This window comes from Ovis aries, chromosome X (genome assembly GCF_016772045.2).
Source record: "Ovis aries strain OAR_USU_Benz2616 breed Rambouillet chromosome X, ARS-UI_Ramb_v3.0, whole genome shotgun sequence".
NCBI lineage: Eukaryota > Metazoa > Chordata > Mammalia > Artiodactyla > Bovidae > Ovis > Ovis aries.
The window spans coordinates 123,647,946-123,672,921 of NC_056080.1; the positions used below are offsets into that span (position 1 = coordinate 123,647,946).

Below are 24,976 nucleotides of genomic sequence, written 5' to 3' on the forward strand. Positions count from 1 at the left end.
AGCCCAAGTGTAGGTTTTTAAAAAAAAACTCTCAAGGTGAATCTCAAGGGCCTTTAAAACAAACAGTGTACTCTGGACTCTCAAAGCCAACTCACAATAAGTGTCCCTGGGTTCAAAACTGAAAGCATCCTGATAACGTCAGTCAGTGATAGTCCATCCCTCCTTCTCTCTTGTATATCTCCACTCCGTACCCTCTATCCCCAACTGCAAACATTTCCTCTAACTGAAAGCAGCACTGGGAAGAACTATAATGAAGAGCATCAGGTAAATTATAGGTAGAAGCCACCTTCCTCTCCCATGCACTCCCATCCACTAGATCATAGCCCCAGGTTCTGCCCTGATGCAGAGAGCTGACTCATTGTAAAAGATCTCGATGCTGGGAAAGACTGAGGGCAGAAGGAGAAGAGGACGACAGAGGATGATATGGTTGGATGGCATCATCGACTTGATGGACATGAGTTTGAGAAGCTCTGGGAGTTGGGGATGGACAGAGGAGCCTGGCAAGCTACAGTCCATGGGGTCGCAAAGAGTCAGACATAACTGAGCAACTGAACAGCAACAACAAGGCCTCTACTTTGCAGCTGCTGGAGAGGCAGACACTCAACTTCTGGCTAAGTGGTAGACCAGACACTTAGAGCTGAACACAGGTTGTGGGATCATAGAAAAGTTAGCCCAAAGTTGCTTGGATTTTAGCTCTTGTCTTGCCGCCTCTTATTTTTAAGGAGCTGGTGGGAGATTGTGTTATCAACAAATATCATTTAGGTCTCTTCTAGAGGAGCAGGAGCAGAAACCCCAGAATCCCAGAGTTTCAGCCTGTGGGCTTTCCTAAGTGCACTGAGCATATATTTGCTGCCAACCCTACATAGAATTTCTCTCTCTCTCTCTCTCTTTCTCTCTGTGTCTCACCTCCCCTTTCTTTCCCTTTCTGTCACCTCCCCCCTCTCTCCCTTCCCCCTGTTCAAGTTTCATGGATCTATAATGGCTTTTATGTGGGAAGGAACTCATGTTGTAAATGACCCATACGTTAAAGTCACATAAAAATATTTCCTTCTGCAATCAATGTGCCAGGGGTCACAGGCTGCTGATTCAGCTGAGAAGCAGTGAACCAGGTCATTTTATCATTGATGCAACTCAAAGATGGGATTATTATCTCCCCTGAATATGAAAGGCAGTTCTGCCAGGAGAAGCACAGACTCTTTAATTAGACTGACATATGGCCAAAGAAGCATTGTGTGAAATTTGTCTCAGACTATAGTGGAGTCATTTGGGGAACCAGTGTAGTCACCAGTAGTTTGGAGGGAAATGAAATTAGCCATATGCTAGATCAAGTGAAAACGGCTACTCCTGGAGTCTCTAAAATAATCTAGGTAGGTGTAATGTTCTAATAGCTAAACCTACTACTTTGGCCTGACCAGAAACAAAGTTGAGTAGAGAAATAAATTTGCTTTTAATGGCTTCTCTCTACTTCCAAGCACTATGTACCCTGTTAACATTCCTGGCAACCCAAATTCGTCCAATGCCTTGGACCTGCCCTACTCCACAACTATACTCAGGGCCAGGGTTTCTAAAAGTTGGTAGACACTCCACCCATGATGCGTGATTTATTTATGGGTTTCCTAGATAAGCATTTCAAATTCTAATAGCTATATTTGGCTTTAGATGTACTAGAAAAAATGGCACATCTGTCCTATTATTTCATCACTATTACTATTTAGGATGAGGCTAATTTCTATGGACAAAAAATAGTCAGTTCTTAAAAAAGTGTATGTGGAGATGGAAAAAATTCTGAAGGTTATACTTGAATGACTGAAAATTAATAAAGCATGCTATAGACCAGTGGTTTTCAATCTGAGGTAATCTATTCCCCCCTCCCCACCCAACAATGGGATATTTGGCAATGTCTGGAGATAGTTTTGTTTGTCACAACGTGGTGGGAGGGGTGCTACTGGCATCCAGTAGGTATAGGGATACTAATAAACTCTCTAATGCATAGGACAGTTCCCCCACCCCCTGCAAGAAATAATTATCTGGTCTCAAATGTTAGTAGTGCTAAGGCTGAAAAACTCTGCTGTAGACCCGTGCTTCTCAGAAATGCCTATGAGTCAAATAGGAATCTTGTGAAAGTGCAGCTTTTGATTCAGGAAGTCTGAGGTGAGGTCTGAGATTCTGCGCTTCTGAAAAACCGTTGGCTATTAGAACAACAGAGGAAAGTATCTACTGGGGCAGAGCACTGTCATGAACCTCTTTAAGGTCAGAAAGGAATGTCCTTTGGCATCTTTTTATGTGAATGGGTATCATTAAACTGGATGCATCTTCCCAAAATATACTTCTTACCCCTTGGATGGCAGCAGGATCACTTAAAATGTTTCTTGTTAGAAATCTTTGGAGCAGGGTGAGTGTGTATGTGGTGGGCGTTTGGGGGGCACTTTACCTGTTCCTTTGTCAGAAAGGAAGCTTTGTGGTAAAGGATTGAAGACCCAGGACCTACGAGAAGAAACGGCCAAAGAGAGGGATCCTCCAGCTGTGCTGGCTTGAGCTGTCAGGGTACCTTTTCCCACTACCTTTGACTCTTGGAAATGGGTGCGATTTGACATGTGCCAACCATAGGGCCACCACTGTGCCACATGCTTCCTTTTGTGGACCTGCCGCACACCAGAAAGTACCCCTTTGGGAGTCATTCCCTTGGATAATACAGGTTTTCTAAAAGTTCTTGTTAAAATATATGGAACTAGTATACAGAAAGAATAGATTGGTTGCCTAGGGCTGGGGAAGTTGGAGGGATTTTGAGAGTGACTGCTAATAGGTACAAGGTTTCTTTTGTTTGGTTTTAAATATTTTTATCATTTATTTTTTTGGCTGCACTGGGTCTTAGTTGCAGCCTGTAGGATCTAGTTCCCTGACTAGGGATTGAACCTGGGCTCCCTGCATTAGGAGTGTAGAGTCTTAGCCACTGAACCACCAGGGAAATCCCTAAGGTTTCTTTTTGGAGTGATGGAAGTATCCTAAAGTTGATTGTGGTCATGGTTGCACAGCTTTGTGACTATGTTAAACCCACTGAATTGTATACTTTAGATGGGTAATTGAATAGCATGTGGATTATCTCTCAATAAAGCTGTTATAAAAATACATAAATATATGAATTACATTAGGAGATACAGATTAAGAGATAACCAGGGGAACCTTAGTGGACTTCCCTGGTGGCTCAGACGGTAAAAGGGTCTGCCTCCAATGTGGGAGACCCGGGTTTGATCCCTGGGTTGGGAATATCCCCCTGGAGAAGGAAATGGCAACCCACTCCAGTACTCTTGCCTGGAAAATCCCATGGACGAATGAAGGAGCCTGGTAGGCTACAGTCCATGGAGTCGCAAAGAGTCGGACACAACTGAGCGAATTCACTTTTGCTTTTCACTTTCAAGGGAATCTTGGAGAACCTCATGTAAGGGAGAAAAGATGGTTCCATCCACAGGGATGGAAACATGGAAACAAGAGATACAGGGTAGTAATCGGGATTCTTCAATTTTCAATTCTCCATAAATTCATATCTACTTTCTTGAATCCAGTTGCCAGTAACCCCAACTATTATCAACGTGTTCCAACATTAGACTGATAGGAGCCAGGAAATATTCAAATGTAGTGAACAAAAAGAGTCAGGTCCCCTAAGATAAAATAATCATGGCATAATTAATAAAGCGTAGGGTTTGGCACTACCCTGTGGTTCTGGAAGGTCTTTAAATTCAGTCAGGCCACTTGGACCATTGTTGTTTTCCACAGAGAGCTGCAAGACCTGAGGCCTAAGAAAAATGGATATTTTTTTCATTGAAATGGAGACTATGGTTTTGGAAGAGGCAAAGTTAAAACCACACTTATCTAATATAGCCTGGTGGCTAAAGGTTCCAAAACCACAGAGGGAGAATCCCTGTCTCTCCGCATGTGGCTTTCCATGAACCCACTGTAATTTTAATAGTTTGGCATGTCACAGATGAAGCATAAATGGCAGGGTCACTTCAATAAATGACTTCAATAAATGTTTTTGAGAAAACAGAAATGACAGGGCGTGGAACCTAGATCCCCTATTCCTACGGCTGAGCTCGTGCGAGTTGAACATGCAAGTATCAATAGCATGGTTTTGAATGTAATAAAGAGCTCTCTCGCCCTCCAACTTATGTCTTGGAAATGCCTTGGAAGGAAAAATAATGTATTTAGCTATTTAGCAAGATTATGTTTACATCTTGCTATAAATAAAGGGTCTTAGGAGTAGGACAGGATGGCTTGTTCAAGTCAGGAAAAGAATGGCTGTCCTAAGAAAGGAATGACAACTAGGAGTTTGGGGGCTAACAAAACAAATTGATCTTTTTCTCAGTTTTGCTCTAAGCTTCCCCTGATTACTGTGACCAGTAATTCTTGGACTTGGAAATATAAATTGAGAAGGGGGTATTCCTGGGACCCAGTATCGTGAACCTGCTGCCAGCAGCCACTGAGTAATCTACTACACAGCACATTGTTATTTGTGACTCCCTTAGGCCCCATTAGTGCAAGAGAAACCTAGGACAAAGGAAAGACTACAAGAAGACAAAGGAAATAGGTATTAAGTACAGTTACTAAATATGTATTTCACAGCAAGGAATTATCTATTGGACTCCAACAGGAGGCAGTCCAGCATTTGGCCTGCGATTGACCCTGGGTACAATAAAACCCCAAATTTCAAGAAAGCATTGTGGAAACTCCCCTGATTGAACTCATCTCACTGTGTAGAAGACAGTGGGTTATTTACAAGGCGTATCCTGCCACGTTCCCTTTCCTGCTACGAGGATATTTTATCATCTCTCCAGATTTCACACCAGGGTCAGTCTCACTTGGCTCTGTTTCCTTTGTGTCTGCAGATCTCAAATTGTCAGGGAACATCTTGTCAGGAAAAGGCCAGATGGGCAGACAGGGAAGTGATCCAGCCCCTGAGGAAATAAAGTGCTCAACCTGTCTGCACTCCCTTGGGGCACCGGAGAGAGGGGCCAGACAGACAGGGACACAAGAGGAGGTTCCTCCAACTTCACTCAGAGCTGCAGAAACCTGGGCCACATGAGCACTTTTGGAGTGTAGGGAGCAGGAAATTCCAATTTTCATGTTGTGAGCTAACAGGATGAAATCTGATACCACCCTCCCTATGCTCTGGAAATGAACTCAGTCCTCTCTTTGAATTGGGGTCTCGGAGCCACAGAACCTCATAATGCAATTTTCACTCCCCAGGCCCTTGTAAGAGGCAAAGTGAAATACTGGTGATACGTGGTCTAATTAAGGGCTCAAACTGAAGGGAGCTCTCACTAGATTTACATTTTGATTCCTGAGAGATGTTTTTTTCTGGCGATCACGTGGCAAACAGATTTTAGACAAAAGCAATTCAGAGTAATTTTGGCATCCTCAATGCCTAGCAATGTTTGATACGTGGTGCTTAGTAAATGTGTCTTTATAGAGTAAGCCTGACTTCTGGCATTAACCTCTCCTTATCGATTTGGAATATAAGCACAGATGCCATCCCTTCCATGGTCTCTGAATTGATTATGCCCCGGGGGCCTGGAAAATATCTAAATAAAACAGACAGGAAGAGTCAAGCATTGTTAGCCAGGGAACCATGCTTCTGATTGTTCTGAGAGCTGATTCTGGGGTAAAATCTAGTTGGCTTCCTCTTCTCAGCCTTGGCCCTTAGCCCAGTGGTTTTGACCCACAGCTGTGTCTCTGGACTGATTACTTTCTACAGTCTTTTTGGGTTTCCTGATTGCTCTCCCTGTTCCCTGTCCCATGAGCTGAACATTAGTCCACAGATGTCAGGGGAAGAGACTTGGCTTTTACTGTCTAATTGCTTTAGTTGTGATAAGTTAGAGTACAGTTCTGGCTTAAGGAGTCCCAAGTCAACTTACCTAGAAAAGGAGCAGTCAGAGAGCAAGGTCAAGTTCTAAAGGCCAGGGTTGAAATCCACAGGCCAGGGAGCTGAGAACAGAATAGAGACAACTCACTGGATTTAAGTTTGGAAACATAGGATAGGTTATGAAGATTCATTTCATGGCATTATGCTAATTATGTATTCAATCAATGGTTCCCAACCCAGGGACAATTTTGCTAGGGGCCATTTAATAATGTCTAGACATATTTTTGATTGCCACAACTGTGGGAGTGCTGCTATCATTTAGTAGATAGTGGTTGAGGATGCTGCTAGACATCCTACAATGCACAAGACAGCCCTGCACAGCAGAAAATTATCCAACTCAGATGACTGTATTAGAGGCACAGGATACAGATTATAGATCACAACTATATGAAATATTAAAAAGATACTGGATCGCTTATCAGTCTTTTGAATAAGATCAAGAGTAGTATCTTCTCTTATCAGTTTAATACCTGATATGTCCTCTATCTGAGGACAGTATATTAAATGGATTTTTGGAGCAGGGAGTTGGAATAGGAGCTTGCTCCATCCACTCCAAGCATCAGCCTGGCATTTCAGTACTTCCAGGAATGGTGCATCCTCTCTGGGGACAAAACTGCCAGTCTGAATGAAAGTGCTGTTCTAAACTCACAGGCAACTGGATTTTTGAAGCCCTGACACTCAGATCTGAACCATCAGGGTCAGTCTCACCAGGCTCCATCCTCATTTCTCATGCCTCACACCCATCTTTTCTCTGTTGTCCAAGCTCCTCCCATATCTCCTGGAAAGAAAAAAAAAAGATACTGGAAGGATACACATCATAGTTATCATAGGGGAGTGTTTAGGTGGCAAGATAATGCATTTTTTTTTCTTTTCTCTGGTCTGTAAATTCTTTAACATAACTATGTTGCTTTTAAATTTTAAATTGATTTTTAATTACATAAATAATATCGATACATTGTGCTGGTAAAATATTACAGTATTAAAGATAAAACTGTGAAGATGCCTTTGACCAATCTGGTTTCTTCCACCTCAGACCCCTTCCCAGAGATCACCAGTTTTGTGGCTACAACTTTTCAGAGCTTTATCTATACTTTTATACATATATTGTGTGTAACTATGGAAATATATCTACTGTGTCATTGGTTTTTACAGATTCATAGTATTCTATAGTTTATCCATTTCCCTACTGAAAAAACATTTAGTTTGCTTCCAGTCTGGGGTTATTATGACAAATGCTGCATTGTGCATGCTTCCTTGAACATGCTTGCCAGGGTTTCCAAAAGGGTATAAAAATTGCTGGGTTATGGAAAAAACACACATTTAAAATTTTATCAGTTACAAGCAATTGCCTTTCAGAGAGCCAACAAATTTAATTTCCTGAAAACCTCACTAACACTTGATATTTTTTGGGTTCAAACCTGAATGAAACTTTTGGCCATCCCGACAGTTTGTTTTTCATGTTTGCCAATCAGATAGTTGAGAAATAGTGTAATTCTTTTGTTTTAGTTTTAAGTTGGATTTCCTTGGTTACTGCTGAGATGGAGCATCTTCCTCATGTATTTGTTGAATCTATCATATATTCTCCTCAGTGATGTTCACATCCCTTGCTCACTTTTATAAGACCTTTCCAATAGTTTTTTTTAAAAAACAGAAGAGAGCAGGATCAAGTTGCACAAAAACACAGAAATCAGTCTACCGAGTGTCTTGTCTGTCCTTTCTCCCTAACACAGATCCAGACCAAAATGACCCCTTTTTGCCATTACTGAGAACTCAAGAGCATAGCTATATTAGGAAACAAATTAGCAAAGCCCATTCTCACCCCAGTTCTGTGTTTCCCTGGACTGTGAGCCTTTGCTATGCCAGCATCTTGACACTGAATAGCCAGCAGGTACTGCCAGTCAGATTCGCTCCAGTCAAATACAAATCTGATATGTGATGAAGCATAAAGGAGCATGAAAGGCAGCGTGTGAACTGAATGTTATCTGCTGCCCGTGCAAATGGCAATTAGGACCATTAAATTTCAGTTAATCTTCATTAAGAACATCTGTTGTCTAGCCCACATGAGAAAACCAAAGATGGGGTGGGGTGATTGTGACCACTCCCAATAAGTAGTTGTATCAACGAGTTTCCTGCCCACCCTCAGGCATAAACTGAAAGAAATGTGGCAAGGAAAAGCAGGAAAAGTATAACATCTGATATATACTGACTAAGGAATAAAATTAGATGTACAGCATCTTCAAAACTCTTGAGTATTATTTGAAACCAGAGTGCTTGTAAATGGCCCTTGTGGCGAAGAAGATGAATGATTAGTCCTAGTGAATTTCAAGATCACCAAATGAGGGTTCCAGAGTCTCAGCCAAAACTGGCTCTTGAGTGGTCCTCTTTGCTCTTTTGGTTGCTCTATCCCATACACCCTCCTACTCTGTCCACTGGGGTCCTGATCTTTGCCAGGGGACTGTGAATACAAACCACTTCAAATCACCACTACCAACATGTTGCTTGGCTGCCATCCTTCTGTCTCACATGTACATGGCATCTTCTGCCTTATCAGTCTCCCAGTTGGCTTGTATCTGTGATGGAGCAGATGTTCTCACCAGTTCCAAAGAGGTATTAGGGGAAGGGGAAGGACTTCTGCACCTTTGTCTGAGTTTAGGCAGGTTAAGTTCTTCCTTACCGTCAACTACTATGGTGATGGTCTTCTTTTCTAAGTCAGTGGCAGGGGATGGGGGAGTCAGATAAGAAGGTAGATAGGTAGACAAGTAGTGTAAATTATGTTCCTTTGTATAGGCGTCATGTAGCTCACCTTGGTAGCCTTACCACAATTGTAATTTTCCATTTGTTTGGGTGGCCATTTAATCAATATGTTTGCCCTCCCAGCATGTAAGTAACATGAATGCCCAAACCCATGTCTGTTTTTGTTCATCAGTATACCCCGGCACTTGGCAGGCATCTACCACATAGGTGCTAAAGATAATTTTTTGACTTAAAAAGCGAAAAAGTTGTGATTCAGATGTTTTTAAAATGAAGAAAAGCCAGGTATTCAGGCAGGAGTATATGAAGAGGCAGGGGCTTCCCTGGTGGCCCAGATAGTAAAGAATCCGCCTGCAAATTGGGAGACCTGGGTTTGATCCCTGAGTCAGGAAGACCCCCTGGAGAAGGGAATAGCTACCCAGTCCAGTATTCTTGCCTGGAAAATCCCATGGACAAAGGAGCCTGGTGGGCTACAATCCATGGAGTCACAAAAAGTCAGACATGACTGAGGAACTGAACATGAACACATACGTGGGAAGAGGCATTTTTCAAAGGTAGGGCATCTTACCATCTCTCTACTCGCATCCCAGGGAGACATCTCACCCTGTGAGTCTGCCTTTGTATAAGGTTGTCCCTTGCCACAGTCTGGAGAAGGAAATGGCAACCCACTCCAGTACTCTTGCCTGGAAAATCCCATGGATGGAGGAGTTTAGTAGGCTACAGTCCATGAGGTTGCAAAGAGTTGGACATGACCGAGCAACTTCACTTCACTCACTTCATACTTTATCACTGGAGAAGGAAATAGCAATCCACTCCAGTATTCTTGCCTGGAAAATCCCGTGGACAGAGGAGCCTGGAGGGCTGTGGTCCATGGGGTCTCAGAGAATCGGACACAACTGATGTGACTAAGCACGTACGCACTTGCCACAGTAATCCCCTAACTTGTCAATAGTGCTTTCATCTAGGAAGGTTGTGAGTGATCTTGAATGAAGCCTACCTTTGATAGTTTACTATTTTCCTGTGATCTCAACGCCACTGTCTTCTCCACAACAAATGCTCATTAGCAGGCACAAGCCTATCTTGCTCCTTGGGGCCTGAGGGTAAAATTGTGCCTGCAAGTTGTATAGCTGAGATGGCCAGTGGAGGTAGGGACTGAATACCCCAGGGAACTATATTTACATTAAAATTGAAGCAAGGACATACCAGTACATTTCTTGTATCATAATTATTCCTAAAATCTGCCAAAATATCACTCAGTGTCTCTCAAAGAGAATTGACTCAGAAGGAGAAAAGGATGAAAGGTAATGCAGATGCTGGAAATGGAACAAAGATGGCATTTTGAACAAACTTTGACTCAAACTTTGATTCTAGAGAATTCTTATGAAGTAGTGATGCTTTCTCCACCTCTTCTCAACCATTCCATTTTACCTCTTCAAACCCTGCTCTTTTTCCACAATCCTTTTCTTGACCTCTTATCTATTACTGTGAATTCTTGCAAGGCCTTTCTTATGTTTCTGTCCCATTGACAGAAAAAAGAAGATTCTAACTGAATCCCTAGCCTTTCCCATATGACCCAGGATCCTGATACAGAAATGAAGAGCAAGCTGAAATCATGAATGTTTTTACCACAGCACCTCCACGGTTGGCTACTGACTGGAATACCTCTTTTTCATAAAACCCAGAGATTTCCAGGGAGACCATTGCTAATCCCTTAAACTCAAGACGTAGATAAAGCAGTTGGCTTGGTTATCACTAATTTCATTTTTATGCTCATGTTTGCCATCATTCACTGAGGGACAAAAACAAGTCAGATATGATAAGGGTAAACCCTGGATTAGCATTGTGTATTGTAGCTGTAAATTTTGCTGTAAATGAAAGGTACAAATGATTTGAAATCAGTTATAGAGGAAACAAGAAGCTACAAATGAACCTTTGATGGAAAATAACTTGTTTATTTCCTTAGCTGGGTATTTGGGATTGGTTTATGTTTCACATTTTATAAGGAGATAGTTCCCAATGGACCTGAAGATTGGGTTTATAATAACAGTTTAAGAGCTTAGCTGAAATTAATAAAACCAAACTTCAAAAGGTATAGAAATAAAAGCAAGAGTTTGAAGTCTAGCTATTTTAAAGATACTGACAATTTCCCCTCTTAGAAGCATGAAACTTTTTAGGGCCAAAGACTTTATTCATCACCCACTTTCATTTTCCATGCAAAACAAAACCTCTTCTTATTGTAAGTTATCTTTTAAACTTTGAACATCTCCCAAGCAAGAAACTCATTGCTTTTCATTGTCTAAAAAAAACACATAATATGTTAGCTCATTATCATTTCTGGGTGATTGAAGCAACCCTAAAGCATAAATAGAATTTTGTATTTATTTATGTATTTTTTTGTAGAAAATGAAATTAAAATATTTTAATTTTGGCAAAATCAAATTTATTATTGTTTCTATTTTATGGCTACTGTGTTTTGGGTCTTGTTGAAGAAGGCCTTCTTTACCCAAAGATGATAAAAAGTATTCTTCTATATTTTCTTCAAACATTTTTTTTCTTTTATGTTCATCTTTTTTGTGTATTTTTGGTGTAAGCTGGGAGGAAGGGTCTACCTTTTTTCAAATAGATAGGCAAGGTCTCAATCAAATTTATGAAATAATTACTTGTTTCTTTATTGATAAGAAATTTCATCTTAACTATCAATTCATCTATAAGTTCCATTTATATACTAATTTCTCTGTTCCTGTCCTAATATTACCCTATTTCAAATAGTATAGTCTATTTTGACATCTGATATTATAAGTCCCCACTTCTTGGGAGTTACCCCCCAGTATCATTTGCTATCCTTGTATATTTTATCTTCTATATGAACCTTAGAATTGGTTTGTCAATTTTCATAAATGTTCTATTGAGACTTTTATTTGCATTGCTTTGAATTTTATATCTATATTTAGGGAGATTTGAAATGTTTAAAACCTATTTTTAAATGAAAATCTCTTATTTTATTCAATAAAGACTTTATAGTTTTCAACCCAAGTAAGTCCAATGCATTTCTGAAATTTATTCTTTGTTGTTGTTCTGTTACTAAGTAGGTGATACCATCCAACCATCTCATCCTCTGATATCAAGGTATCTTATAATTTTGCTTGCTTTTGTGAGTGGAATGCTTTTATTATAACTGTTTATAAATGACTATTCCTGGAGTCCAGAAAACTATTATTTTTGTAAATTGATCTTGTTTGTGGCCACCTTGCTGAACTCTCGTTCTGGAGCAAATGGTTTGTAGTTAATTTTCTGAGTAGACAATCATACAGTATGAAAACAGTGATAATTTTTTCTCTTATTTTGCAAAATTTATTCCTCATTTTCTACTCTTATTGTAATCTCATTATTTTGTAAAGCTACATGTTTAAAAGTTGCTTCTCATAAGTCAAAATCTCTTCTGAAATTTTTTTGTCCAATAGTTCCAGTTCAATTTTTTAGAACTAAACAGAATAAGATAATTCCTTCTTCTATAGGATAACCACCCAAATATTTGAGTATGTTTATCATACTCTCTACATCTTCAGTTTTCCAAGAAGAGCAACTCAATTATTTTCAATATATACACCTTTCCCACCCTGAGTCATCTTTCCTTAATTGCACTCCATTTTGTAAATGTCCCTCTTAAAGCATAATGTCCAAATTGGAAGAGAGTTCAGATATTGTCTGACCCTTGCAGAACATAGAGAAGCTATACATTGCAATGTTAAAGCTAAATGCTTTATTTATTTATTTATTGCAATGGAATCCTTTTATAAATGAAGTCTTAGCCAGAACCCTAATCCTTAAAACAGCTAACTGTGAAGTTTCTCTTTGTTGAAACAAAAGGAGGGTGAGAGGTTATAGAACCTTTATCATTTCAACTTCCTTCTTGTTTCCCAAGTAGCCAGCCCAAGGAGATTCCTGAGAGTCTGAAGAACATTTGAAACCATGAATTGAGTCCACCTTCTTCAGAGACGATGTGGACTAGAGAAGAGAAATGACTCACTAAGGCCACACAGTTACTTAGCAAAACTGATAGAACTAAACTTTAGGTCTCTTAATTTCCATTCCATAGATCTTTTAATGATGTCATACTATTCCTCACTATTAGCCATCCCCCACTGTAATGACTCATATTAACCTTAAGATCAACTAAAATCCTAGGGCCACTGTTAAATCCATTTTGTTCCATCTTATACTGTTGAATTTGGAGATTTAAACATGGAACTTTATTAAATGCCTTAAATATACTCTCTCTTAGAACTCAAAGGAGTGTTAGAAATCCTTTGTTTTGGCCCATCAGTCCTGCCTTTAAACTTTTTTCTAAATCTTGATTCTGTCATCCAACATCAATCTGTTTTGGCAAGGCCCTTGACATAAGACTTTAACTTGTACTGATATTCAACCCCCAGTTCTTCAATTTACCAACAAATACATAACCAAGACTTAACTTCAAAAACTTCAGACTCACATTTTATTTTTGTGGCATTTCTCCTCCCTTACCTGGAGAATTCCTATTCATCTATTGAGACCCATTTCAATTGCTACCTCCTCTGTGAAGTGTTGGGGCTTACCAGGTGGCTCAGCACTAAAGAATCTGCCTGCAATGCAAGAGACACAGGAAATGTGGGTTCAATCCCTGGATGGGGAAGATCCTCTGGAGGAGGAAATAGCAACCCACTTACGGTATTCTTGCCAGGAAAATCCCATGGACAGAGGAGCCTCATGGGCTACAGTCCACGGGGTCATGAAGAATTGACATGACTGAGGGGCTGAGCACTGTAAAATGTTACTATGTCCAAATTCCTCCTCCTTTAAGCAGTGTTGACAGGCCCCATTTCTATACAGTATAATTATATTAAATAACATACTTCCTCTGCTATTTTATGAATTCCTTCAGGTCTTATATATTCTTTGCATCCCCAGGACCTGAGTCTGGGTCAGCAGGTGGACTGTGGTGACTATCTACTGAGGAAGACTGTGAGGTTGGGTAGGAACTCAGTGCAAGAGTGTTGTGAGGCATGAGCCATGAGCTCAGGAGGCAATGTTTTGCCAGCCCTGGCCCAGGGCATAGTCAGTATTCAAGTATGTTTTTAAATGTATTTTTGCATCCACACCCTGAGATGCCTACTTTATCAAAAGAAAAGTAAAGTGGGCATAGCTTGTGTCAACCTCTGTTTGTGTCTACTATCATAATTTCTCTTGAGTATTCATAAACAATATTCTAATAACCCTTTTAAGATATTTTTTCTTTTGGGTACCAACATCAAGTTAATTATTGGTTTGTATTTTCTGAGATATACTTCTTGCCCTTTTCAAAAACTAGGACAACATTTTCTCGTCTTTAGTCTTCTGGCGCCTCTTCCATTTTCCAAGAACTTTCCAGGTGGTGGTGACTCATTTGGAGAAAATGGCCCTTTTCACTCGGACCTTTCAACAGCATTGTTTGTAATGGTCAGGGGCCATGACTAGGAGAGCTGTTTCTTGGAAAATGTCTATTTGAATTGGGCAAATCAGAGGCTGAAGTCAGGATGGCCAATAAATGTGTTATTGACAGAGGCCTGGCCTAGAAAGACAGCCAAGTCTAGGGAGGCAGTTTTCTCTGAACATTGGCCCAGCAAGCATTTCAGATGGCTCTTCCTGTCTCTCTTCCCTTCCCCTTCTCTTGGCTCTGTGTTCTCCTCTTGCTCTAGTTTGTCTCCTCTGAGCTGAATTTGGATGGCTAAAGTGTAACCTCAGCACAAAAATGACCAGAAAAATGCACATCTGCCCTTGAGTTCCAGATGAGGACCTAGGTCAGTGACTGTTAGTGACAGAGAAAATAAACAAAACAGTTGCAAGAAATTGCAGATATTACGTTAATAATAGACACACTGCAGCTGTATATATGTGAAAAAGAATATCAGCTATGTATATACACACAAAAAGTACGGTAAAATGATGATTCATTAGAATACTAAAAGCAACAGATTTTTTCTGAACCTACCATGTGCCCAGTCCTGTGCTAGACACTGAGAGAAGACAAGGAAATGATCTTAAAGATATTGCAGTAATTTTGTAAAATCTTTTGCCTTAATAAGTCTTCCCTCGTAGCTCAGTTGGTAAAGAATCTGCCTGCAATGCAAGAGACCTGGGTTCAACTCAGAAAGACCCCATGGAGAAGGAAATGGCAATGCACTCCAGTATTCTTGCCTGGAGAATCTCAAGGACAGAGAAGCCTGGTGGGAGCCTGGTCCATGGCATTGCAAGAGTCGGATACGACTTAGGGACTAAACCACCACCTTAATAAGAGAGTGGCAAATAGCCAAAATCCGGTGTTCAGGCTTTTTTTTTTTTTTTTTTAAGAAGGCTTTTCTTGAACAAGATTGGAACCAAAATGCAAGTGAATTTTTAAAAAGGCTAACCTTCAATGACCGGAAAATGAAATTCATCTAAACTCTCTGTTCCAACTATGAATTAGTTAAATGACCCTTGATCTGTGTACACACAAAGAAAATGACATTGCTGTGACTGCAGCTTGTCTCCCCACCCAGCACTGCGATTGCTTTGCAGAAGCTGCAGCATGTCTGATTTTTATTGGGACTGGGAAATCTTATCATGCAGGTTCAGCCCAGCTCAGGTTCTTGTCCCTGTCAGTGTGAATCTTACTACTTATTTGGTCCGAGGTACAGTGAGAAGTGGGCCTTCAGCCCTCTAAGGGGCTGTGCCCTGTTGCTATAAACCACTGAAAGCCCGATTCCTGATCCCAGCAGCTCATGCAAGGGACAAATGTAAACAGAAGCTGCTTTGCTCTCAGTGGAAAGGTTTGAGTTGATCTCCTTCCAGGCGATCACACGGGCTGCCATTTTATACAGTCTATTTCTGTCTTCCTGTACACATCCCTCAATTTGCATTCCTGCTTAAACTTGCCACTAGTCCTGCCTCTCTGTGTGGGAGGTGGAATGGATTTGAAGAAGGGAAAAGAAAAGCCTTTTTGTGAGGAGGGGGAGAATACAGGACTTTCACCGGCTGTTCCTCCTGGATATCTTGAGAGAAGCATTTTGTCTCCTGGCTTCCTTGAGGGTTGTCATAGAAGCACTCATTTAGCATGGGTATAAGCCTTACTTCTTTATGCATTTGACTTTTGGCTGAGTTTGAACCGATTTGGCTCATTAAAAAAATGGTGATTTGTGTAATGGGAAGGTGAATGGCAAGAAAAAGGTGGAAACAACTTTAAAGATGGTTTACATGAAGAGAGTGTTTCAAGGGACCATCAAAAGCCCTCAAATATCTTTCAGCAGATTTTAAGGAGTATGAATTGTCTACTATTAGAGCTTTATTCCTAAGGGTTCAGTTATGGTCTTCTCTAGGCGTTACCTCCAAGGCTGGGTGGGATGCACTATTAAGCTATGAACACTCTAGCATGATTTAGCTTATCAGAAATTTGCAGGCAACTGATCCTTTCCCAGCAACCAGTCGGCGTTCCTTGCCAGTACATTTGACTTGGATGATGTCCCCCATTCTTAAGGGAACTAATTTAATTGTGTAAATTCGCAATCTTAACAGACTCAAAAAGCAATTGGTTTGAGTAAAAACTTGGAATGGCTATGCAGTTTAAATGCTTGTATAAACAAGGTCCAGAAGTCAATTTTTCAGGCCATTAAATGTAGGTCAGATGCAAGAAGAAAACTAAATTGTGACAGAAGGGACTCAACCCAAAAATGTCTACCAGACTAGCAGCTCCTTGAGGATGGGAGCTGTGTCTGTTGCTTTCTGTATCCCTGACAGTTACCATGCTGGCTGCCTTCTCACAAGCATTCAGTGAGTGCTATTCAGGAAGTAAACACAGTCAGAACAAAGAACAATTTTTTGATGGAAGAGTTGATTCTGGAATGTATTGCCAAATAATTTTGGGGAGTCCTGTATTGCAGAGATTTTATGAAAGAAGGTAGTTACTACTATGCACAGAATGTGAAAGTGAAGTGCTCTGTGTTTCCCTGAGTCAATAAATTATTTTCTTCACAAAAAAAGGGCAGAGAAAGACAATGGATTTTCCTTCTAGTTCTTGAGTGCTATGAAATAGGGTGAAGATAGTTCGTATCGGGTGTCTCTTTTTGTCTGTCTCTCTCTGTTTTTTGTTTCTTTGCCAAAACCTAATTTACTTTACCAGCTTTTCTTTTTTTAAGTTTTCTTTTTATTAAACTACAGTTGATTTACCATGTTGTGTTAAATTTTGCCAACTTTTCTTGGCCCTACCTTATTTCCCCTTAGGTCACACAGCTTTTGCAAAATAATTATAATAATTTGCATTCATATAGCATTAGTGCTTTTCAAGGCATTTTCATACACACTTTCTCTTTTTGTTCTGAATTTGAAAAAAAAAAAAACACTATGAAGCAGTCAAAGTAGTATTAGTTCCATTTTTCAGATGAGGAATCTGTGGTGTAGAGTATGTAGGTGACGGTCATGATCACATTGCAATGTGTGACTGAACCAAAACTGGAAGTAAATCCCTTGGTGCAATATCACTCCAAGTCTCAAAATTCAGCAATGGAGGTTTGTTAGGAAAACAGCAGATAGTGCTACTGTCTTCATGGTTATAATCCTCATACTTTTTATATTGTTTCAAATTCCTTCTTTATACTCCTTTCTAGGCCTATGAGCCTGACATTTGAGAAATTGCCAAATCAGACATTATAGCAACTGTAAGGTATCAATTTATCCTCAGCTTTTTTCCCTTCAAATATGAAGTGCACACTTTAATACATTTCAAACAACATTGGGTAGGACCTCTTTCTGTCTCTGCTTAAGCCAGCTGACATAGAAGTCTTCTGAAATGTATTGCCCCAGAGTATATCTTCTCTTTCTCTTACAGCTTTCTTTGACAGTTATGGCAAGAGGACCTCTTGCTGATATTTCATTGAGTCTTTTCCTTCCTGGAGTTGGCAACTTTCTCACACAGATTCAAGAGGCAGCAGGTCTAGTGTAATTACCAGCCCAAACCCTATTTGGTGTCCCGGAATGGAATGAGTAAGGCAGTGTTGTACTGGAACCATGGATGAAGCTGGACCTCAGAGCCTGTGAAGGATGCCAGGACTAGAAGAGCCAAGAACTTTGCAAAAACCAGAGGTCTAGGCAGGCTGTGAGTCATTAACCAAAAAAAAAAAACAGTTAGGAACTAGGAAATAAGCTTCTTACTGGGGTTAAAGCAAGGCCAAGTGTCAAAAACTCTAAACAGCAATGAACAATGGTAACAACAACAATACCACCCTAGAAAATGAGATAAATTCGGCTTTCACCCAGAAGCCTGCTAAAATTGAACTGATTTTAGGGAGTGGCCAGCCTGAGATCCATAGGTGGGAGTAAGGAAGCCATCTTTACAGGTGGGGAGTGGAGAGTGTGGTGGTCACAGGAAAGGTGCTACCTTGACTGTCAAGAAATGTCCTAGAGTATGGTTTCTCAACCCTGGTACTATTGACATGTTTGGTGCAGGGATAGTTCTTCTGTTGTGTGGAGTTGTTCTGTGCATTGTTGGATATTTAGCAGCATCTCTGACCTCTACCCACTAGATGTCAGTAGCATCCATCCAACCTGTCACAACCAAAAATGTCTCCAGATAATGTCCTTGGGGAGTTAGGAGATAAAATGGCCCTTGGTTGAGAACCACTGCTCTCGAAGCTATGGATTGTGAAAGCTTTTTGGTCTGAAGCCTTCTAGGGTCCACAGACTTCTAAATTATCTTCAGAGCAGGAAATCTAAGGTAGCAGGTCTAAGGATCTGTTGGGAAGTTAATCCCAACACATGTTCTTTCACATCCAGTGCCAGGCTCAATCTCTCCCATTAGGCACTATTGCAGTTCCTAAGAATATTGAGCCCTCAGAATTTTCTTAAAATCCTACTTAATTGCAAACTGAAGGGTAGATTTCCTCATGGTTTTCATTCCTGGTTTACATGCAAATTGGGACAAATGTGAAAATACTTCTTGCAAATGAGTTCTAAAAAACATGTTAAGTTCCTGTATTCATTTTGCCTTGAACTTAATTTCTTCATTTCCATTTCTTTTTACTTTCATTCAACCATATCATTTACAGTGGAAGTATATAACTGATGAGGTGGAACACCCAGAGGCTAGGAATAAAGGAGAGAGGCTAGAGAACTTTGACTGGGGTCATTTGGTAAGAACTAGGTCTAAGAACCTCTGTTCTGGGAAATACTTGCAAAGAATATTGTACTCGCTTCTCTGTCTTCCAACTCAGCCTATTTTCTTACCACTTTTTTTTTTTAAAGAGTAAGGAAGAAGTCTATGCACTGTTTTTCCTCATTTTTGCTCATGTGGTGGATTTTCATGTCTGTCAGAAGAGTCCTCTGAAGGCCTGTCAGAACAGTTTTGTGGACAGGGTATAGTGGAAATGACCTTGGACCAGGAGTCCAAACCTAGGTTCTAGTCTCTTTCCCTCTTTATAGATATTTGATTTTACAAATCACCTTCCCTTGGCTGAACCTCAGTTTCCTCACATGTAAAATAGAACTACCCGTTTGCCTCCATGGTAACTATATGGTTCCAAAGAGACAATGGGATGGAAAGCAGTATGCAACATGGAAGAGCTTTTACAAATGCAAAATTATATTAGTATTATCACTTAATTATAGTTCACACATCTTCAGTTATCCTTCCCCAAGTGTCACAGTGCCCACCAGATAGATGTCATAGTCAAGGCTATAATAACAGTTCTTTTCTCTTACCTGCAGCAGCAGACCTACTCTCTAGGCCTTCCTCTCCAGATCTACTCTCTCCTTTCTACCCTATTCCACCCTGCTCTGTGCCCTGGGAGGCTGCCCCATATCAACAGGCTCCCTTGTCTCCAAAATTCCAGTTGTGTTTGGTCAATGGGAAACATTGGCAAGGAAGAGAGCAGTGAGGTTAGGCTGTTTATTCCCTGGTACCCTGCCAGCAAGGGTGCTGGTCATCCCTTCACTGAAGGTCACAGCTCCTATCAGGAAGCTCTCTTTGTATAATTGTCATGTTCTCTCCTGGGTTCTGGTATCTATTACCTCTCCTCTATCTTTCAGCTCTAAAGGTGGTAATGGATCCCATTATTACTAGTCCTGAGATACTTCAGCATGTCCTATGGTTTCTTTATACCCTGCCCATACTTTTGTAATCCGTTGCCTTTATTAAACTCTATCTGCTCTGATTATGTCATGTGTGTGTTTGTTTGTTTTTACTAATATCCTGACTGATATACCCCCAATCTCTTTCTTTACTTCTCCCCTGACTTTTTATTGTAGTAAAATATATACTTATAAAGGATTGAACATTATAGAAGAAAATGCAGTAGGTTTCTGGTTGTTAGTATTCTGTGCAGCCATGTGGAGAGTTAGCTCCTAAGTCACCACCTCTGAGCATCTATAATCAAGCTATCTGTTCCCTACCAATTGCACCATGCATTCTCTTTGTCTTATCCACAACCAACTACAGAGGAACATTTAGAGGCCACAAGTCTCGTGCCTACACTCTCCCACAAAGTTTGTATCCTTCTAAATTCCAGCATCCTGGGAGGCAACTGTCTGATGCTTACTCCAGACTATGGTTTGCTGTAAATCAGCTTGCACCCCTTTGCTTCCCTTGGACTAAGTTTGCAGAGAATGAGCTTATATCCTTTTGCTTCCCTTGGACTGGAGTCTCAGGAAGCCTGGGAAGGGGGGTACAGTTAAGCCTCTGGGATTCCATGACAGCTGCCAGCATTCTGGCCCTGATGTCTCTGCTTATTAACCGTGTCCAACCTGGAATGTTTTGTAGACTGTCAGAGCTAGAAGATACCTCAGAAATCAACTAGTCCAGAGGTTCTAAACTTAAGGTCTATAGATTGGCCACAGGGAAATCCTTAAACTCCCTACATTATGTGCAAAATTAGCTATTTCTGTACACACATGTATTTTTCTGGGAGGAAAATTCATAATTTTAATCAAATTTCTCAAAAAGGCTTATAACAGAAAGAAAGATAGACCACAAATGGCTCTAGAACAGCATGCTCACCTTATAGGAGAAGAAACTGAGGCCCAGAGAGATAGCAACTTATTGGAGATTTCAAGTTGAGTCTAAGCTTTAACCTTAGAACCAAGGTGGAGATTACGTATGGCTCAGGAAACTCAAACAGGGACTCTGTATCAACCTAGAGGGGTGGGATGGGAAGGGAGATGGGAGGGAGGTTCAAAAGGGAGAGGATTATATGTGTACCTATGGCTGATTCATGTTGCAGTTTGACAAAAAACAGCAAAATTCTGTAAAACAATTATCCTTCAATAAAAAATAAATTTAAAAAATGCAAACCCTTCCTTCCTCTACTTAATTCCAAAGCCATATTCCCATTCTACTTTGTGCCCAGTAGACACCAGATAACTGTTAACATGCAACTGATAATTGCAGTGGGCCCTATAAGTACACTTGCTTCTCTTAATTGACCCTACTGAACAGAATCTGGTGCTGTGTGGGGCTCAGGGCCAACCTGAGAGCTTAGTGGTGCCAAGGGATCAGGCAGGGTTTTTCCATCCCAGTTCCCTCTGATGAATGGAGTTCTGTCTCGTCCCTGTTTCTCGGAGCCAACTTGTCCCCAGGGCCCTGTGGAGGGGCAGGTGTCGGTCTTGGGCATGGACTCAGAAGCCCAACTCCAGAGCCTCTGCAGCTGTTCTCATCCCTGTGAGGCCCCAAGTGGGAGCTGACACAGAGACTCTTGGAAAATGGCAAAGAAAAGCTAAGGGAAAAACACCCTTTAGCACTGAGGGGTTGCCAGGCTTCCAGGGGATCTGGCACAGCCTTGCTCAGGTTATTAAATCACACTAGCGCCTGGTAAAACAGAGGATAAAGTCTTATTCCTTCCCATGCCCTCTTCTATGGCTCTCCTTCCCAGGTCACATGTCTTTTTCATACTATCCAGGATCCCCTACTGTATTTCCTTACCTCTGTCTCCCCATGTAGAAAATGAGTACCTTTGCCATCTAGCTTAGATACCCAGTGTAGCAGAATAAAAGCAATCTGGAGTTCTAGTATCAGCTCTGTAACTAACTAGCAATGTGATCTTGTTCAAGTTGCTTAATCCTGATGGGCTTTCATGCTTCATTAATAAAACATGAGGCTGATGAACCAAATGAAGTAATGGAGGTGATATCACTTGACAAATGCAATATACCAAAAGATGTGTGGGGTCGTTATGACCTCTCACCACTCAAAGAAAAATTATTTTGAAAGTTGAAAAGAATAACCCTGAGGGCTAATAGCCCAGCAGAGATCTAGCTGCCTAGATTTCAGTCTAACTGGGTTTTCCGGGGGGAAATTCTAGAATAAGTGGGATGAAAAGTCACCATTGGCTTTGAGTCCAAGACCAGTGGAAGGAGTCAGTTGACAGAAGTGTGATTTATTCCTAGAGTTTCACATGATACTTTACTTCCTAGACACCTGTGAGAAGAGCTTCTAAGGACTAGTCACTCTTCACCAGGAAAAGAAGAGAGATCCAATCAGATCTGGTGCTGGAGGATAAGAGGGAGTCAACCTTAATATGACTTGCCATAGGAGTAGTTAAACTAGCTTGCAGAGAATTTCCAGAGGGTGGCGCAAGATAGTGGGAAGAGACTATCAATCCCTCCCTGCACAATCAGCCAGTCCACACTGTTTCCTAAGGTGTGTCGTGCTTTGCTCAGTCATGTCCCACTCTTTGCGACCCCATGGACTGTAGCCCACCAGGCTCCTCTGCCCATGGGATATCCCAGGCAAGAGTACTGGAGTGGGTTGCCATGCCCTCCTCCAAGGGAGCTTCCTGATCCAGGGATCGAACTCGAGCCTCCTATGTCTCCTGCATTGGCAGGTGGATTCTTTACCACTGAGCCACCAAGGAAACCCTAAGGTACCACAAGGCAAATCATGGTCAGTGCTTTCAAGAACATTTCAAGTATCTTTCAGGGAACTCGCCTCAATACTCTGTAATGACTTATATGGGGGAAGAATCTAAAAAAAAAAAAAAAAGAGTGGATCCATGTATATGTATAACTGACTCACTTTGCTATCCAGCTGAAACTAACACAACATTGTAAATCAACTATACTTCAATAATTTTTTAAATGAAAAAAAATATGCATGAATAAAACTTCTTGAAAAAAAGAAAAGAAATGCATGCTTTGACAGTTGAAAGGGAGAGAAAAGGTAAAACCCATAGGGTAACTAAGGTACTTAAAGAAATGGTCTTTAGTCGGGGAGGGCATTGACATTGTGTTTCTTAATGCATATAATTAGAACACAAATAGATCTAGAATTTAGTAAACAAGTCAATCTTTTATCTCTTATGATTTTCTCTAATAAGTGGTGCTAATGGTCACTAGTAGTCTAGAATCACCTTATTATACTCTAATATCCTTAATTATGACACTAAGTTTTAATTATCATGGTTCTTAGACTTTTCCTACTCTTGTTATTACAAGATATTACAACAATATTTTTTAAAATATTTGACACTTTAAACTTAGTGGAGATACAACAGTGAACAAGACAGATGAGGCTCTACTCACTTAGATCTTATATTGTGATGCTGGTGGTGGTGGTTCTCTTAGACTGGTACATAAGGAAGACTTTACAATTGAATAGGTGAAATTTGACTTCTGCTTCTGCAATATGGCAGACTAAGTATTCCACAAATCTTCCTGCTACAACTAAATCCTGGATAAATTAGAGAAAAATTTTTCTTTACATTTCTCTCTTTTTGACAGCTTTATTGATATATAATCTATATAATATACAACTCATTTAAAGTAAATTCAATAGTTTTTATATACTATATGATTAATGTTTTTAATTCTGGTAAAATGTATATTATAAAAATTTATCATGTAACCACTTCATATGTACAGTTTAGCGGCATTAGTTATATTCACAGTGTTGTTCAATCATCACTACTACCTAGTTCAAGAATTTTTTTCATCACCCAAATAGAAACTCTATTACCTTTAAGCAATAACTCCCCAATCCCCTTTCTCCTAGCCTGTAGTAACCTCCAATCTATTTTGTGTCTCAATGATGTTGTCTTTTCTATATATATCACCTAAGTAGAATTAAATATAATATTTGTCCTTTTGTGTCTAGTTTATTTCATTTAGCATAATGTTTACAAAGTCCAATCTGCATGCATCAAAACTGCATTTTTTGTGGCTGAATTGTATGAATACATCAATACAGTACAACTCTATTGTATGTATATGCCACATTTTGTTTATACATTCATCTGTTGGATATTTATTTCTACGTTTTGGAAATTGTGAATAATGCTATAATGGACATTACATACAAGTTTATACTGAGTTACTATCATTTTTTTGATATATATACCTAAAAGTAGAATTGCTGGGCCTTATGGTGAACATTAACATTTTAGCAGTCAATTAACTAAAATGGACTGGAATGGATTAATTTAATTCAGATGACCATTATATCTACTACTGTGGGCAAGAATCTTGTAGAAGAACTGGAGTAGCCCTCATAGTCAACAAAAGAGTTTGAAGTGCAGTACTTGGGTGCAATCTTGAAAACAGTAGGATGATCTCTGTTTGTTTCCAATCACAGTAATCGAAGTCTATACCCAACCACTAATGCTGAAGAAGCTGAAGTTGAATGGGTCTATGATGATCTACAAGACTTTCTAGAACTAACACAAAGAATGATGTCCTTTTCATCATAGGGGACTAAAAAGCAAAAGTAGGAAGTCAAGAGATACCTGGAGTAACAGGTACATTTGGCCTTGGAGTCAAAATGAAGTGGGGCAAAGGCTAACAGAGTTTTCCCAAGAGGGCACTCTGATCATACAAACACCCTTTTCCCAGAGACGACTACACGTGCACATCACCTGATGGTAAATACCAAAATAAGACTGATTATATTATTTTCAGTTAAAGATGGAGAAGCTCTATACAGTCAACAAAAACAAGACCAGCAGCTAGAGCTGACTGTGGCTCAGATCATGAACTCCTTATTGCGAAATTCAGACTTAAATTGAAGAAAGTAGGGAAAACCACTAGACCATTCAGGTATGGCCTAAATCAAATCTATTATGATTATACAGTGATAGTGACAAGTAGATTCAAGGGATTAGATCTGACAGACAGCGTGCCTGAAGAACAATGTGCGAACATATGTAACATTGTACAGGAGGCAGTCAAGATCATCCCCACGAAAAAAAAGCAAAAAGGCAAAATGGTTGTCTGAGGAGGCTTTACAAATATCTGAGAAAAGAAGAGAAGCTAAAGGCAAAGGAAAAAAGGAAAGCTATA

The 24,976-nt window shown here is 40.2% G+C and overlaps 1 protein-coding gene and 1 non-coding gene across 11 annotated transcripts in view; both read left to right on the top strand.

Annotated features, from left to right (window-relative positions):
* The window catches only part of DCX (doublecortin), a 124,892-nt gene that overhangs the window by 47,713 nt on the left and 52,203 nt on the right, over positions 1-24,976 (top strand). The window lies entirely within an intron of this gene.
* Positions 6,328-6,518, top strand: LOC114111848 (U2 spliceosomal RNA). Its single transcript, XR_003587585.1, has one exon. It is a non-coding gene; the product is annotated as a U2 spliceosomal RNA (small nuclear RNA).